Below are 17432 nucleotides of genomic sequence, written 5' to 3'. Positions count from 1 at the left end.
CAGCCACATCTTTTGTCTATCTTAAAAAAGTACCATCTAAAAAATAAAATAATCATAATAAATTAAAAAGTACCATCTACTCCAGACAACTTGGCACCTTTACTGTCTTTAACTGAGTTCATTTTGCCTTGCCTCTGGTAGTGTTTTGCAGGTACAATAACTATCTTGTGTTTCATTGCTTTGTAAAGATATTTTAAACGCAAATGAGGGATTTGAATTTAAATTAAAACTGAGCTGCATACCTTCTTAATAAAGTTAATAAATCAGTTGAGAAGATCTTAATCAGTATATTTTCTATTGATGTCCATTTGCTTATTCTCAGGCAATGAAATCACATCACTTTTCTTTTAAGAAACCTTTTTAAGATTCATCCTCATTTGAGAAACCTTAAAATATGAAAAGAAAATGTAGAATCAAGGGATTGGCTACTTACAGGCTTTCTGGTTATGATCTTAGTTGTTCAATAGAAAGTGTGCAGGGGCATCTTGAAAATCATCCTGGAATAGGAGAAAAGATCCGCGCTGAGGTCCTGTTTGGGCCACTTTAAGGCTGTGTGGCTTCGCAGAGGTCAGTGAACCTTTCCGATCTCCTTTATCATCTCTACAGATAAGGATAAAGGTCTTGTTCGGATTAAATGAGGATGAAATGGAGTTTTCTGGGGCGCCTGGGTGGCTCAGTGGGTTAAGCCGCTGCCTTCGGCTCAGGTCATGATCTCAGGGTCCTGGGATCGAGTCCCGCATCGGGCTCTCTGCTCAACAGGGAGCCTGCTTCCTCCTCTCTCTCTGCCTGCCTCTCTGCCCACTTGTGATCTCTCTCTGTCAAATAAATAAATAAAATCTTAAAAAAAGAAAGAAATGGAGTTTTCTTTTCTGTTTCTCTGATCTCTATTTTACTTTCTCCTGCTTCTCAAAGCCTAGTCTGAATTGTAAGACCTCTCTTCCATTTCCATTTGCTTTTGGTCATTTTTCCTAGCCGTATGGTATTATTCTGATCATGGGATATAGCTTGGAGAGCCCCTGTTTGGGAATATCCCACTGATTTTTATGCCATATAGTATGTGAGGTATGTAATCAGTTTTGATTAAGCTTCCATGAGTAATTTAAAGAAAATTGACATATTTAATGAATTAGCCCTATTGATTATTTTGTCCAGATCCTGTCTGATCCCATCTAGATTTAATCTACCCAAGGTGGCAGGAAGAGTGCTGTATATTCCCGTACCAATGATCGGTTTCTTGTTTTGTTTCTAGCTCGTCTGTCATATGCATTGCTGATGCATGATACGGAGGGATGATTCCTGATCATACACATTCACTAACACTGAACTGTTAGATGGACAAAATCATGTGACCTTGTTGAGTTGTTTTGTATTAAATTCTACTGGGTCAGAATTATATTTTACCATCTGTTTTTATCTGTGTGCTTGGTAAATTTTTGCCGGTGCTTTTTCTTTTGTTCTTCTTCATTCTTTTGAGTCAGATTTGTCCCTTGTGAGAATCACACACTTGGATTTATTATTTTGGTTTTTTAATCTAATATGTAGATCTCCTTGATAAAAGGGTGGGGATTGCGTATTGGAATTCATGATCCTAACTGATACATTTGATTTGATTCCTGTCAACTTGTTTTATCTTTTCTTCATGTCAGTTTTTATTTTCTGTGTTTTGTTTCAATTTCTGTATGAAACATGTTTTATAGGCTTCAATTTCCAATGCTTTGCAAGGAAATAGATGTTTTTATTTCTCCTAATGATTACTTTGTATTAGTTTAGAAACATTATGAGTGCCAATTTTTGCAAGGGTCTCAAATTAACTGGCATCATTTGTCCTTCCTCTATTTAGAATGAGAGATTTAGAGTCTTTTTATTTTCCTCTCATCTTTACTCACTGGAAATTATTAATGTAACTTTGGATTTTAGAACTAGGTAAATAAAATTAAATTATGACTGTTTTATTGTGCTTTCAGTTTAAACACTATTTTTAGCGTTTTCATTGAGTGGTAGAACCCTATTGAAAATAGTCATTCAATCTAAATGCTGTAGTTAATGACTACAGTGCTTATGACCAGTCCTATTTTCCACATCTCCTTTTACTTATGTTTCCTTTTATGCATTTGGAAGTAAATTCTTAAGGTATGTTATCTGGATAATTTATTTTCCAAAACCATGACTATCTAAGATAATTTTTTAAAATGAATTTACTTTTTAAACTCCAGTACAGTTAACATCCAGTATTACATTAGTTTCAAGTACACAATACGGTGATTCAACAATTCTGTACATTACCCTCTGCTCATCATGATCTGTGTGCCCCTAACCCCCTTCACCAATTAGCCCTTCCTCTCACACCCTCCCATCTAGTAACCAGTAGTCTTTCTCTATATTTGAGGCTGGTTTTTAGTCCCTTTTTACTTTGTTTCTTAAATTCCACATTTGGATGAAATCACATGATATTCATCTTTCTCTGGCTTTTTAGTATTATACCCTCTAGATCCATCCATGTTGTTGTAATGGCAAGATTTCACTCTTTTTATGGCTGAGTAATATTCCATTGTGTATATACACCACCTCTTTTTTATCCATCCATCTGTCGATAGACCCTTGGGCAGCTCCCATGTTTTGACTGTGGTAAATAAGCTGCAATAAACATAGGGGTGCATATATCTTTTCAAATTAGTGTTTTTCTATTCTTTGGGTAAATATCCAGTAATGGAATTACTGGATCATATGGTAATTCTATTTTTCATTTTTTGAGAAATCTTGATATTGTTTTCCTCAGTGGCTGCACCATTTGCATTCCTACCAACAGTGCACAAGGATTCCTTTTTCCTCACATCCTCACCAAAACTTGTTCCTTCTTGTGTTTTTGATTTCAGCCATTTTGATAGGTGTGAGGTGATATCTTGTTGTGGTTTTGATTTGCATTTCCCTGATGATGAGTGATACAGAGCATCTTTTCATGTGTCTGTTGGCCATCTGTATGTCTTCTTTGGAGAAATGTTTGTTCATGTCTTCTGCCTGTCTTAAGTTGAATTAACTGTTTTTTTGGAGTTGAGTTGTATAAATTCTTTATGTATTTTAGATACTAACCCCTTATTGAATATATTATTTGCAAATATCTTCTCCCATCCAGTAGGTCTTTCTGTTTCATTAATTTTTACCTTTGTTGTACAGAAGCTGTTTATTTTGATGTAGGCCCAATAGTTTACTTTTTTTTTTTCATATTTGTGTAACATTTATTTTAGGCTGTCCAATAATACAAAGTTTTCAAAGCATTTTTACTACATTAACTCACCTAATCTGTATGCCAACTTTACTAGTTAGGTATTATTATCACTATTCCCATTTTACAGGCTGGAAAACTGAGGCACAGAGACATTAAGTAACATGCCCAATGCCTTGCAGCCGGTAGGTGGGATGGGAGACCAATAGTTTACTTTTGTTTTTGTTCCCTTGCCTCGGGAGATGTATCTAGAAAAATGTTGCTAGACATCAGATGACATCAATGTCAGAGAAATTACTGCCTATGATCTCTCCTAGGATTTTTTTTGGTTTCTGGTCTCACATTTAGATTAGTTTGCTTTTTGTATATAGTTTAAGAAAGTGTAGAGTTTCATTCTTTTGCTTGTAGCTGTCCAATTTTCCCAGAGCCATTTTTTGAAGAGACTCTCATTTTTTCATTGCATATTCTTGCTTCCTTTGTTGAAGATTAATCGACCAAATAATCATGGATTTATTTCTGGGAGCTCTGTTCTGTTCCTTTAATCTATGTGTGTATTTTTGTGCCAGCACCATACTGTTTTGATTACTATAGCTTTGTAGTATATTTTGAAATCTGGGATTGTGATACCTCCAGTTTTGTTCTTTTTCAAGACTGTTTTTACTATTCAGGGTCTTTGTAATTCCATACAAATTTTAAGATTATTTGATCTAATTTGGTGAAAAGCACTGTTGTTATTTTGGCAGGGATGACATTAAATCTGTAGATTGCTTTGGGTACTATAGACATTTTATCAATATGTGTTCTTCCAATCCATGAACATGGAATGTCCTTCCATTTGTCTGTCATGTTCAGTTCCTTTCATGAGTGTTTTATAGTTTTCAGAGTACAGGTCTTTCACCTCCATGGTTAAGTTTTTTCTAGGTATTTTACTATTTTTTGTGCCATTGTAAATGGGATCATTTTCTTATTTCTCTTTATGCTACTTCTTTATTCGTTTGTAGAACTGCAACAGATTTCTGTATATTGATTTTGAATCCTATGACTATGGAATTCATTTATCTGTTCTAGTAGTTTTTTGGTATTTTTAAGGTTATCTATAGATAGTATATTATCTGCAAATAGTTGAAGTTTTATTTTTTCCTTACTAATTTGGATGCCTATCTTTCTTTTTTCTTTTTCCTTTTCCTTTTCATTTTCTCTTTCTCCCTTTCCTTCTTTTCTTCGGTCGGATTGCTGTGGCTAGGACTTCCAGTACTATGTAGATGTTAAGTGTATATCTTATAATTCATTTAATGAGGAATAAAAGTGGTGAGAAAGTACATATTTATCTTGTTCCTGATCTTAAAGAGGAAAAGCTTTTAATTTTTCACCATTGAATATGATGTTAGTTATGGGTTTTTCATATATGGCCTTTGTTCTATTGAGGTGTGTTCCCTCTAACCTTAATTTGTTGAGGGTTTTTATCAGGAATGAATGTCGTAGTTTATCAAATGCTTTTTCTGCATGTATTGAGATGATTGAATGGTCTTTACACTCCTTGTTGTGCTGTATCTAGAGATACATGTATCACGTCTCTTGATGTGATTTATCAATGTTGATTGATTTGTGAATATTGAACCATCCTTCATTCCAGTAATAAATCTCACTTGTTTGTAGTGAATGATTTTGGTAATGTATTGTTGGATTCAGTTGGCTAATATTTGTTGAGAATTCTTGTATCTGTGTTCAACAGAGATACTGGCCTGTAGTTCTCTCTCTCTCTTTCTCATCCTCTCTCTCTCCTTCCTTTTTTTTTGGTAGAGTCTTTATCTGGTTTTGGTATCAGGGTAATGCTGGCTTCATAGAATGAATTAGGAAGCTTTCCTTCCTCTTCTGTTTTTGGGACTAGTTTGATAGGAATAGGATATTAACTCTTCTATAAGCATTTGATGAAGTTCACCTGTAAAGCCATCTGGTCCTGGACATTTGATTGTTGGGAGGTTTTGATTACTGATTCAGTTTCATTGCCGGTCTAAGATTATTTTTTCTGTTGCCCCAAACCTGATCATCAGTTTACCTTTGGATATCCACATATTGAATGATAATATTATATTTCTAAATACTTTATTTTCTTTGGATGTTTTGGTTTTAAAAAATCTGATCCTTTGTAAGTGATCTTCATTTATTTTCCATCTATATATTTAAATTCTACCATTATGTGAATCTCTTTTAAGTGACCACTCCTTGGATCATGGTAAATGGGTCTTAGCTTGATCTTAAAATCTGACTTTAAAATGCAAAATGTACACTTCAGTATCACTTTTGGTACTTTTGTACTTGACTATTCCTAGGGAAGACCCATGCTTCCTAGATGAGTATTTCTACATTTGGCATGATCTTCCAATAATTTTGTCTTCAGTCATTTCCTTTGCATTTTTGGAAAAATCCCCCTTATAAGCGCTGCTCTTCATTGTTTTCAGTGGAGAATTTAATGTTACAACGATGTGTTCCCTTCTTTGCTTTGTTGCCTTTCTTACCCTACTTCCCTCTTAATCTTAGTCCACTTTCCTATATGGCTTTTCATATTTTAACTGAAGCTCTGTCTTTTTATTGCAATCACTAAAGACAAAAACACCTCTTTTTAGTGCTAAAACGGTTTTTAGAAGCTTGTGTTTTCTTGGGTTGACTTGTCACTTTGCATATTCCGTGGGTACTCTTTCCTCCTTATGTTGATTACTCTGTCTTCCTGGAAATACACAATGTGCATCAATTTGTTAAAAGCATTGATACATTCATTGCATAGTATGAAAACTCTTTAACTCTGCCCAACCCAATTTCTCCTAAAATTAATTGACTCTTGAATTTTTCTCTCATGAAACACCTCACAGAGCTAGTGCTTCATGACGTTATAATTGACCACAAATAGCTAAAAATATGTCCTTTTATAATTTGTAGATATTATGAGAAATCCTTTGACTGCTGTAATTACTCCCTACTACTCATTTCACTTCGAAGCCAATTCATTATGATTTTATATTTAGTTATGAATTCTTTACAAATGAAAATAAATAGTGCTACAGAGCTTCCCAATGTTTCTTCTTGTTGTGTAAAAATAGTATGTAGATGTTAAGTGTATATCTTATAATTCATTTAATGAGGTTTTTATAGACATATTTCAGACACCCACATAGGCAAACTGCTGAAGAAAATTAGAAACATTTATCATGCATATTGTATTATTGTAAGTCACATTGAAATATTATAAAGAAATGGTAAAAGGTGTCAAAATTAACTAATTTCAGGATGTGAACTTACGGTTTTGCCTATACTTGTCAATTGAACAATTCTGTATGGGGAGAGGGAGCATAACCAATTGTCAATGACTTAATTTTTGTTTATCAAAAATTAGCTACATAGACTATGAAAGATGTTTACACAAAGTGTATAAAAAATAAAAGTGAAGAGAGTCTCCACAACTACAGCTAATCTCCATGGCAAGCTAATGGGGACAGGGAACCTTTGCAACAAATGGTGTAAGAATGAATGAACTCCTGCTATGCACCATGCATAACCAAAGTGGAAGCTAAAACAGCAGAGTTTCTAGATGAAAATAGGAGATAATATTCTTGTGACCTTGGATAAGATGGAGATTTTTATAGAAGACACAGGAAGCACAAACCATAAAATATTGATAATTGAACTGCCTCATAATAACAGCAATGAATTCAAGTTATCAAAAGATGCTATTAATAAAGTGAACAAAAGCCACACATAGGATAAAATATTCTCAGTACATATATCTGACAGTAACTGACTTGTATCTAAAATATATAAACAACTTTTATTACTTAATAAAAAAAATCAAACAACCCAATTACATAAGAAAAAGACTTGATTAGACCTCAAAGGAAGACATATGGTTGGCATAACTCAGTGACATTATCAGGGAAATGTATATGAAAATCCCAGTGTGTTACTCCTGTACAACCAACCGAAAGGATTAATTTAAAAATACTAAGGCACCAGGTGTTGAGGGTGTGAAGCCTGGGACTGCCCTACATTGCTGTTGGAAGTATAAAATGGAACGCCTACTTTGGAAAAAATATGCTCTATTCTATGACTCAGGAATGCCTCTCAGACATTATCCCAAGAATGTCTGCAAAAAATACTAATAGATAAATAAAGGATAGTAATTCATAAAATGAAAAATGACTAAGCAGTAAAAGGGAATACTTAATATACCCAAAAATCTGAATTCTGTGGAAGATGAATGCAATTATATGCATCCATTTCTAGGGCTTTTTAAAATTTCTATTCATCAAAAATAATTTTGGGAAGAAGACACATTATTATTATTTTTTTCTTTACCTGAGCTTTCCTTAATAGGAAAGTTTTTTAAGTTTAGAAGTAAGAATGCTGCTCTTCTAAAAAATCGACTCAGAAGAGGAGCTCCTGAATCGCAAAATTCAGCCTTTAGTTTAATTTCACCTGGCAATAGTGTTTTTATCTGATATTGCTGTTAATGACAAGGCGTGGTTCTCAAACTGTAATGTACATCAGAACTGTCTGGGAGTTTCAGATTCAGCAGGTGTGGGGAGAGGCCTGAGAATTTTCATTTCTAACAAATTACCGGACGATGCCTCTACAGCTGATCTCGGAACTGCTGGATCATGGACTTTCCTGGTAATGGCTGAAGAGCTCAGAATAGTTAACTTTCAAGTTTGTATTTCAAAGAGCACATGAACATCAAAGTATGGCGGGAGTACCTGCTGAGGGCTTCTCTTCAAGGTCTGTCACTGATCTGACTACTGTGTCAGTTCTTGTAAGTTACTTACGGCACACTCCTAATGAATGCATCTGCTTTGGTTGAGAATTTACTGTCTTCATATCTATGTGGTCTGGGGAGAAGCAATTGTGAAATGGTATTAAGCCATGTCATTGGTTTATTGAAGGGGGTGGGAGGGTGTGGTAGATCTCATTACTGTACCCAGCTCTTCCTTCCATAGATGTTTCCATGTGACTTAAAATAAACATGGCTGTGTGAAGGGGAGATATGTAGAAAGGATATTTTCCCACCTGACAAGCCTAGTCATGTGAGTTATCTTGGCCAACGTTAAGCGAGTGAAATGTACGGTTCTGCCTAGAAGGGTTGAGAGTCCTCCTGTGATTTTTCAACTGTTTTCTCCCTTCTGTGATAAGAAGGGCACATCCCAGATAGCAGCTGCTCCTTTGGCCAGAATGAGAAAAATACATGCAAAAGAATTGCAGCCAGCATGGAGCTTGAGCAAGAAATAAACAATCTGTTATTGTAGGTCAGTGAGATTTGGGGGCTATTATTGTAGCAAAATCTAGAGAAAATTGTTGAGTGCTTCATACCTCCTACTTGATGTCAGGTACTGATCTGGGCTGATTATGTGTGTTATTTTAATTTTAGTTACTGTAGTCAACCTATTAGATATTCTTTCTCAAATTATAGGGAGGAGAATAAAGCTTACAGAGAGTACACTAATTCTGGTAAGAGATTTCTTTCAAATATACCATGGCATGGTAATGCATAAAATGGTGAAATATAAGTAAATAAGATTATTTGCAAAGATAGTAATGTTTAAAGAGTATTAAGAAATATTCTTAGATTAATCTTTGTAATCCCAACATCTTAGTCAATGGACAGAGTTAATGCAACTACAGAAAATAGCAGAACCTCTTCCATTAGAATTGGTTTTTCCATTCAAAGTTAGTGAAATATTGGTTTGTAACACCTCAAAACGAAACCTGTAGTTAAAAATATTCACTCTCCAAAACTTTTTAAATTGGGGTTTCTTTTTGAAAGTAGGTGGGCCAAGATTTTGATGTTTGAAAGTGAAATATAGACCCCAATAAGGTGAATGACTGGGGAGATGTTAAGAAACATTTATTTGGTGGTAAATGAGTAAACGAGGAATTCAAAAAAAAGATGAGAGGGGTGCCTGGTAGCTCAGGTGAGCATCCGACTTGATTTTGGCTCAGGTCATGATCTCAGTATCCTAAGAACAAGTGCGACTCTGGGCTGCATGCTCAGCTCAGGGCTGGCATGGGTTTCTCTTTCTCTGTCCTTCTGCCCACCACCCTGCACCCCTGCACTTGCTCTCTCTCTCTCTAATAAATAAATAACTACATATATAAAAAAAGTAAACCAAGGAGAGACTATAAAGACTCTGGGATCCGAGGTTTGTGCTTAGCAAGTGTGTGTGAATGAAGAGTCTAAGCTTAGGGATACACAAGGCAAGGTATTTTCCCACTAAGACAGGAAAAACTGCGATGAATATATTTTTGGCTTTCAAAACTGTCCAGATGTATATTGGGTGAGGTGTAGATGTCCAAAAGGTTATCCAAGGGTTGCCACCTCCCAAATTCTTTTTGATTCCTAAAATGTAATTATTATTACAGTGTACTTTGTGGACATCCCTCTCTTAATACACACTGCCGCTTCTTTAGATATCGGAGGGAGGGGCGTGAATTTAGAAGTTGCTTAGGCACACAACTGTGGAGGTATAATGGTCTTAAATCTTGGGTGGGAAAAGGGCTTAACCAAACCTACTTTTTTAACAGTTCAGTTTTGACTATGACAGCCTGCTAATGAACTTTTGAAATCATGTTATTCATGAAATTTTAACTATGACTTTAACTTTAAAAGATTTCTTAAAAAAACAAAAAACAAAAAACAAAACACAAAACCTAACCACAAAGAACGAAAGGAAGGAAGGAAGGAAGGAAGGAGAGAAAGAAGGATCGACCGGTCTAGTCATTGGAGACCAGCTTTCTCAAATGTTTCATTTATTCATTCTTGAAATAGAGTTTATGGTGCACCTGCTCTCTGTCAAGTGTGCTAGGTGTGGATTGTATGCAGTGAACAGGAAATAAACGGGCTCTCACATGTCCCTTGTGTTCCAGGGAGGGAAACAAAGACACAGAAGGATTAATCTTCTGAAAATCCTAAGTGCCGTGGAGAGACAGATAAAGGAAGAGAAGATTAAGTGGGAGCATTTGTAGGAGGAGGAGGGGCAGATCGGGTGAGGAGAGAAGGACTCTGATGAGAGCCTGATATTTGACGTTCAGCTGGAGAACAGTCTAAGGCAAGAGTGATGCCGTGTGGTACCATTCAGGACGTGCCTTAAGGCAGCGATCAGGTCCTCGGGTTCTATAGTATCACAAAGCCCATGTTTCTGACATTTAAAAGCATATATAGATATAACATCTATATACAGATAATAGATATGTGTTCTTTTGAAAATAAGGTTGCATGTGTGTATCTGTTTTGGGGCCCCTTTAAAATAATTAGTTTTATAGGCAAGTATGCTCAGTTTCTATTTTAATTTCTTTTTTTTTTTTTTCTTTTTAAGTTCATGGGTATATTTTAACTGAAACAGCTATATTGGGAACATGTTAAATTGTATATTACGTAGTCAAAAAGAAAATGAGAATGTACAATTATCTGGGAAGTTTCATATCACTCATATTAACTTCTGAAAAATAATTTTAGTTACCTTAATTATCTGTGCTGCCTCTACACATTAGAGTTTCTCAAGCTTTTATGGCACAAAATATTCTATGGAGCAAAAGCTTTAGTCACCGGGCTATTTCTACCCCTGATCCCCTCAAAAAACAAAACAAAAAAACCACCCTCAAACAAAAGAAAATAAAACACATGTTAAATATCTGTATAAATACGCCAAATAAACGAACCAAAATAACATCTATTGCAAAAGAATGAATATGAATCTCATCTCTTTGAAATAAACTGCAATTTAGTTCTAAGCAAATTACGTTAATCACAATATTATTCCGTGTCCTATAGTTGTGTGTAGTTAAAAAAAAATCAGTCTCAGAGCTTATTAAAGGAAATGCAGTTGTGTTATACGCTTAAAGTGTTAGACATAAAATCTGGCCCCATTTCAATTAGTGCTGTTGTATAAATACTTTGCTGGTGCCCATGCTGGGGACAGAAGACACATTCCTTAATCTGAAGGCACTCAGGTAGAGAAAATTAAATGTGCAATTCTTTGTGTGTTTGGATTAGCTGCAGTAACTAATGTAAACCTGAACTCTGTAGAAGAAAGGGATTGTATATGCATAGCGATGAGCACATTAAGCCTTTCTAAATACTTTAAGTAGTCCCTAGATTATTTCCGTTTTGATATGAGGATATGAGCTGAAGAAAATCCCGACTATAAAATGCTTCACTATTTATATTTATCAAAGCTTAATTTGGGCATAATTCAGTCAGTATCTAAAAAAAAAAAATGAGAGGAAACAATTATTGTTGATCTAATCATCAACATGAAAAACGGAAAGCTATCAAGTGATGTATTTTCCAATGAACTGTTAGAAAATATAGAGCATATAGAACTGTAAGAAATAATTTACTCAATGAAGAGATTGGACGTTTTTTCCAATGGGTAAGAGAGAGCACATTTTTAATGCTTTTCCTCCCATTTTGTCCTTTTGTGTAATACATTTAAAACTTTCAGAATGTGTTTCCTTTTTCAGTTCGTCCCTAATGTTAGCCAAGAGATTCTCAATGGTGGTTCAAATTAGAAGAACATTTAAATCTAGAAAAATTCTTTTGGGCACCAGAACCTTTGCTTTTCAGGGAAAAAGGCTATTTCCTAATTAGCCAGTCCACCTGCTCTGCCATCATTAAGCATATATCTGTGGGAAAGTTATCTTAGGTTTATGACCATTTAATCTTATGATTCTTAAGATTCTTAATCTTAATTAAATCTTATGGTTAATCTTACGATTCATTTTCAAGCGGAATGAGTCAGAAACTTGCCTGACCTGGTGTTTAGTGAAGGACTAACGGGAGGAACTAGCACGTAGTTCTCTCCATAAATATAGATTATCTGTATTTGATTAGAAGCCTTTTCAAACATTTATAGACTACAGGCTTTTAAATATATTACTTGTATTTCCTCAGTATTTTTTTTAAAGATTTTATTTATGTATTTGACAGACAGAGATCACAAATAGCAGAGAGGCAGGCGGAGAGAGAGAAGGAAGCAGGCTCCCCGCTGAGCAGAGATTCCCGATGTGGGGCTTGATCCCAGGACCCTGGGATCATGACCTGAGCCGAAGACAGAGGCTTTAACTCACTGAGCCACCCAGGTGCCCCTCCTCAGTATTTTTTATAACAGAAAACTATTTAAAAATTAATTGGAACCTTTTCATTGACTCTCTTTGGAGACACTGAGTTCTAATCCTAGATGAGCGGAGTATTTTTAAGTGCATTGAACGCCTTAAAAATAACTTCAGCTTGCACTCTGCAGAGGTGGGAAGGAGAGGTTATAGCACATAATTATTCCTCCCTTCCACTGTGTATAAATTGGACATGATGACTTTTAATACCTCAGAGTGCTCCATGACTTCTGAATGTTCTGGCCTTACTATTGCTGTGTCTTATACTGGAAATACCATCCCGTCAGATTTGTCTGGATGCCAAAGATTCAGTCTACTTGCTTTGCTAAATTTTGTCCTAACTCATTACGTGGAATATGTTTTATGAAGGAATTTAATTATAGAGTATTTATAGATGATGCAATTAAATAAACCTATCCAACTTAATTCTGAAATTAACTTCTTGCTGAGGTTAAGGTTTGAATTGGCTAAGTTTAGACAGTTCCATGGGTACAAATCAGAAAATTTCCTTTTCACTGTCATAAAGAATTTTATTTTGTGTTGATTACCAAAAATAACAAAATGGGAAAAACCATCAGAAGTTGTTGTGAGCAAGCTTTGCTAAACCTGGATTTTCAGTACGTGTTGGCACTTTCAGTGACTTAGATGTTTCCAAATACAATCCTTTTAAACCTTCAACTCAGTTTGTGTTGTATGCATACATAAATATATGTGTATATGTGAGTGTATGCGTACACACTGGCTTTGAAATTAAATCAATTAGGGTGGAAAGCAAAGTCAAAATTCTCAGAATAGTTTTAAGACCATCAATTATCATTATATGGGCTGCATCACACAAACAGAAATATTCTTATCAGTATATGCCAAGTACTTCTTTTCTCCTCAATTGACATGGAAATTCCATATCTAACTACAGAGAAATACATTTCCTGGGAATCGGTAGCCCACTTTCGCATTGTCCAACACTGCTAGCACTTAAACGAAACTGACATCATTCAGTAGTTCATGACTGAGTTGATTTTGTGCAGTAAGACTTGGTTCTATAACAAAAACAAATCCTCAGTTACTTCTGTTGTCCCATTTAATTATTGAATGAAGGTCCTTTAAAAGAAGGTTCTATTAAAAGAAGGTCCTTTAAAAGAAATATTCCCAGGTAACACAAAACAGATTACCAAATCTTACTGTAAATTTAGAAGAAAAAAAGGCTCTATAATGAGAAGATGTATCAGAAAATGTTTTCACCTGACATTATATACAGTTTCAGGGTATTTGGAGAGGTTCTGATGAAAGTGTAGTGCTCATCTTTGGAAGTTCAACTCCTTCTCATCAAAGAAAGTCAGTGCCGTTATTTTTTAGATTACTTGGTAGGAATGAAATGTAATTTAGTGCCCCATAAAAGCAAAGGCAGAATATTTGTAATTATTATGCAATGTGTATATTACTCCCGCCGCTGCCCTTAGAGGCTAACAAGTGAAATACAAAGGGAAGAGAATCCTGGGTCACATCTTAATGTGATTTGAGAATTCAGTGACCTAGCACACTTGTATTTGACATTCAATATCTTTTTATTTTCTTACTCAAAAAAGTCTACCATTGTTTGAAGGAATTATTACAAAGTGCACAATGAGCCAAACTGCAGATCATTCCCAGTAATTTCTTTTGAAGTAAAAAAAAAAATTAATTTTGTCTCTTAATAATGCATGGTCATAGTGTTGCTTGTTTTACTTAATTGTTTACATTTAGTAACAATTTTTGAAGCATTAAAAAAAAAAAAACAACTAAGCGACTAGGAAAAAAGAGAAGGGAAGTGAATGCAGCGCTATATACAAGTAGATGGTTTGGTTTTCCAGTGTATGGTTTTTGCTCTGAGAAGCTTACCACTAGGAACCCACATCTAAAGATCAAGCCCTCCTTCCTAAAGTCAGTACCCAAAAGACCTGTTTATACTTGGAAGATAGTATTATAAGTATTCTGTTAACCTTATCTTGAAATGAAAAAAAAAAAAAGATTTTTTTTCATTTATTTATCTTCAGCATAATAGTATCATTATTTTTTCACCACACCCAGTGCTCCATGCAATCCGTACCCTCTATAATACCCACCACCTGGTACCCCGACCTCCCACCCCCCCACCACTTCAAACCCCTCAGATTGTTTTTCAGAGTCCATAGTCTCTCATGATTCACCTCCCCTTCCAATTTACCCCAACCCCCTTCTCTCTAACTCCCCATGTCCTTAAAGCAGATATCTCATAGATTTTCTATGCCATGTTTTCCACTCATGGTGAAGGTCCTCCGAAGATAAATATTTTTTTGGTTCTGAGATTCATGGGATAAAATTGCTTGAACAAGTGATATTTGAAGGTCCTGATGAATGTTTTACAAGAAGCAAAAATGCCCATATCTGATTGTCAGGGAGTTGGGTGAGTCACCTTCAAGTTATTCAATATGAAATATGATCAAGTCAGTTACTTAAAGTACAGCCTACAGATAATCCTGAAACCACTATCCTATATTTTTAAAGGAATTAAATATTTACTTTTAATATTTATTCTAAAACAAAATATTTTACTACATTGAAGAGATGCAAGATTTTGATTTGGATTTTTAGGTATAAGGAGGGTTTTTCTCTCTGGATTTTTAAAGGTTTATGTAAGTATACCCTTTTTCTTCTGCATTTCATGTACAATCTTTGTGCATTTATAATTACAAGACATCATTTCATTGGATTCTTTCAGCCTTTTAGAGCATTTTGTTTTTGTTTTGAAATATGTTGTGGTTGCCTCTTCTCTAAAATGCATTAATGCAATTACATTTAAACTTCAGATCATCCAATTATCAGAATAGCACTATGTAGACAACACACGAAGGAATGAGTCATTCACCCATTTCCCATCTTTTGTTTCCTTTCCTGATTGAAGGGTTCAATAAATTGCTTCAGCTCATAATGACTATGAAAGTCACATACTATTTTTATCCATTCAGCTGGATTTTAAATACAGCATGTGGACCCATCATCCTGTCATGGGCAGAAGCTCTAGAAATTCTTGACAGCTTATAATCTTCCTTGTTCATATTCACAAGTGAAAATGATTATACTTAAAAGCAGGAACTTTACACACTAATTTTTGAATCAACTTTGAGAAAGGCAACCACCCTCTGAAAATTGGTGCACTCTTGCTTTTGAGAAAGTTCTTATCTCAGAAAACAAAGCATTCAGGGTTTAAGGATTAAATTTGTTACTTTTAGTTATAATTTAAAGAATAAAATCTATGAAATCTAATAATTTGTGATAACACTTGATTTACTTAGATGTAAATGTTATAAGATTTAAGTTGAGTCAAATATTTGGGCATCTATTTGGTAGAAAACATTATTTCCACATTAGGAGAGTACAAAATCTCGCCCCCTTCGTCTAATCTAATTGCGACAAGTTCTCTCACTATTTCTCCCTTAACTGTGGCACATAGTTTTCCAGCACTTTTTACTACCTAAAATTGTATATTTTTTTTTGTTTACTTCCAGAAATCTATTTCACCCATTAGAATAGAAATTACAAAACTGAGTATACTTCTTGTAACTCCGCAGTCTTTAGCTCTATACTAGTATGTGGCACATCAAGAACTATGGTGTCTCTAGGGGTTCCTGGGTGGCTCAGCTGGTTAAGCATCTGACTCTTGATTTCAGCTCAGGTGTTGATCTCAGGGTTGTGAGTTCAAACTTCCTGTTGAATTCCATGCTGGGCATGGAATCAACTTAGAAAAAAAAAAAAAAAAAAAGAGCTATGGTGTCCCAGTAAAGAGCTGATAAATGAATGAATGAATGAAAAAATCCATTACTTTGTTTACTTAGTAAGAACGTCCATTTTGTTACCAAGTACTTTTCCTACATCGCATCAATGACTGAAGGTTTTAAAATCCTCACTACAGGACTTCATCTTGGATCTTCATGTCAGTATACTTTCCTCCTCCTCCTCTTCTTCTTCTTTTGTTTTGCTTTGTTTTTTTAATCCTAATAGATACTTTATTTATTTTATTATGTTCAGTTAACCATCAGAATGTTTTTGTATATATGTTTTCTTTGTCTAATTATTCCTTAGTGGTTTCAAATATATATATGAATCTTTCTTCTCGATTAGAATGTAAACAAGCCAAAGGCAGGAATTTGCAAATATCTTCATTTTATGAGTTCTGTAAGGTCTGACATAGTTTAGATGCTCAATGATCAGTATGTGTTTGGGTACATGGTAGTTGTCAAATGATGCTTGTCAAATAAGTGCGTAACTTCAGTAATAACCTGTCAGCTCACAAAGTAATGTTCTCTGTGTGTCTGTGTGTGTGTGATGTGCACTTTATTCATATATACTCATATATAAAAGGAATATATGTTTCTTTTTATTTCCTCTTTATATATTTTCATTTCCTATCCATCTGTATAATGAAGGAGTTAAAATAGTTGCTTCCTAACCCCCCTTCAAATTTTCCTATCATCTATTTACGTAATTCTGCTTTTCATTCTCACTTCTGCCCAAAACTCCTTCACAACCTCATATGCATTCTTCTGTTTCATCCAGCACATCCATCCTGTGCTCTTTCAAGTGTAAGTCTTCATTTTCTCACAGGTGATTTTTAGCCACCAGGGGGAATGAGCTGCATTCATGCAGCTTAGTACTGGGTGATAAGGGACCCTTTGAGATCAACCGTATGAGAGGACTCACTTGATCTCTTCAGGACTCTATTCCCTCTCCTGAAAATTAGAGACATCACTGTCTACCATCTGTGTCCCCTCACCTGAACACCAGAGACCCTGCTGTCTACCATCTGTGTCCCCTCACCTGAACACCAGAGACCCTAACTGTCTACCATCTCTGTCTCCTCACCTGAAAATTGGAGACACTGCTGTCTACCATGGTGATAGGCAGCTTTAAGGCCCTGCGACCTGTGTAGTCACCCATTTCTCCACATTCAAAAGGGCTGTGCATGGTTTAATGCTCTGCTGTCACTGTCTTGAAATTCTTAATACTTTTGAACAGTAGGTTGCTTTGCATTTTCATTTTGTAC

General features: G+C 35.2%; 1 protein-coding gene across 1 annotated transcript in view; it reads left to right on the top strand.

The window, feature by feature from the left end:
* The window catches only part of ITGBL1 (integrin subunit beta like 1), a 211843-nt gene that overhangs the window by 136516 nt on the left and 57895 nt on the right, over positions 1–17432 (top strand). The window lies entirely within an intron of this gene.

This window comes from Mustela erminea, chromosome 15, assembly GCF_009829155.1.
Source record: "Mustela erminea isolate mMusErm1 chromosome 15, mMusErm1.Pri, whole genome shotgun sequence".
In the NCBI taxonomy this organism is placed as follows: Eukaryota; Metazoa; Chordata; class Mammalia; order Carnivora; family Mustelidae; genus Mustela; species Mustela erminea.
The sequence above is the reverse complement of the archived record's forward strand: the minus strand, read 5'-3'. Positions and strand labels throughout refer to the sequence as shown.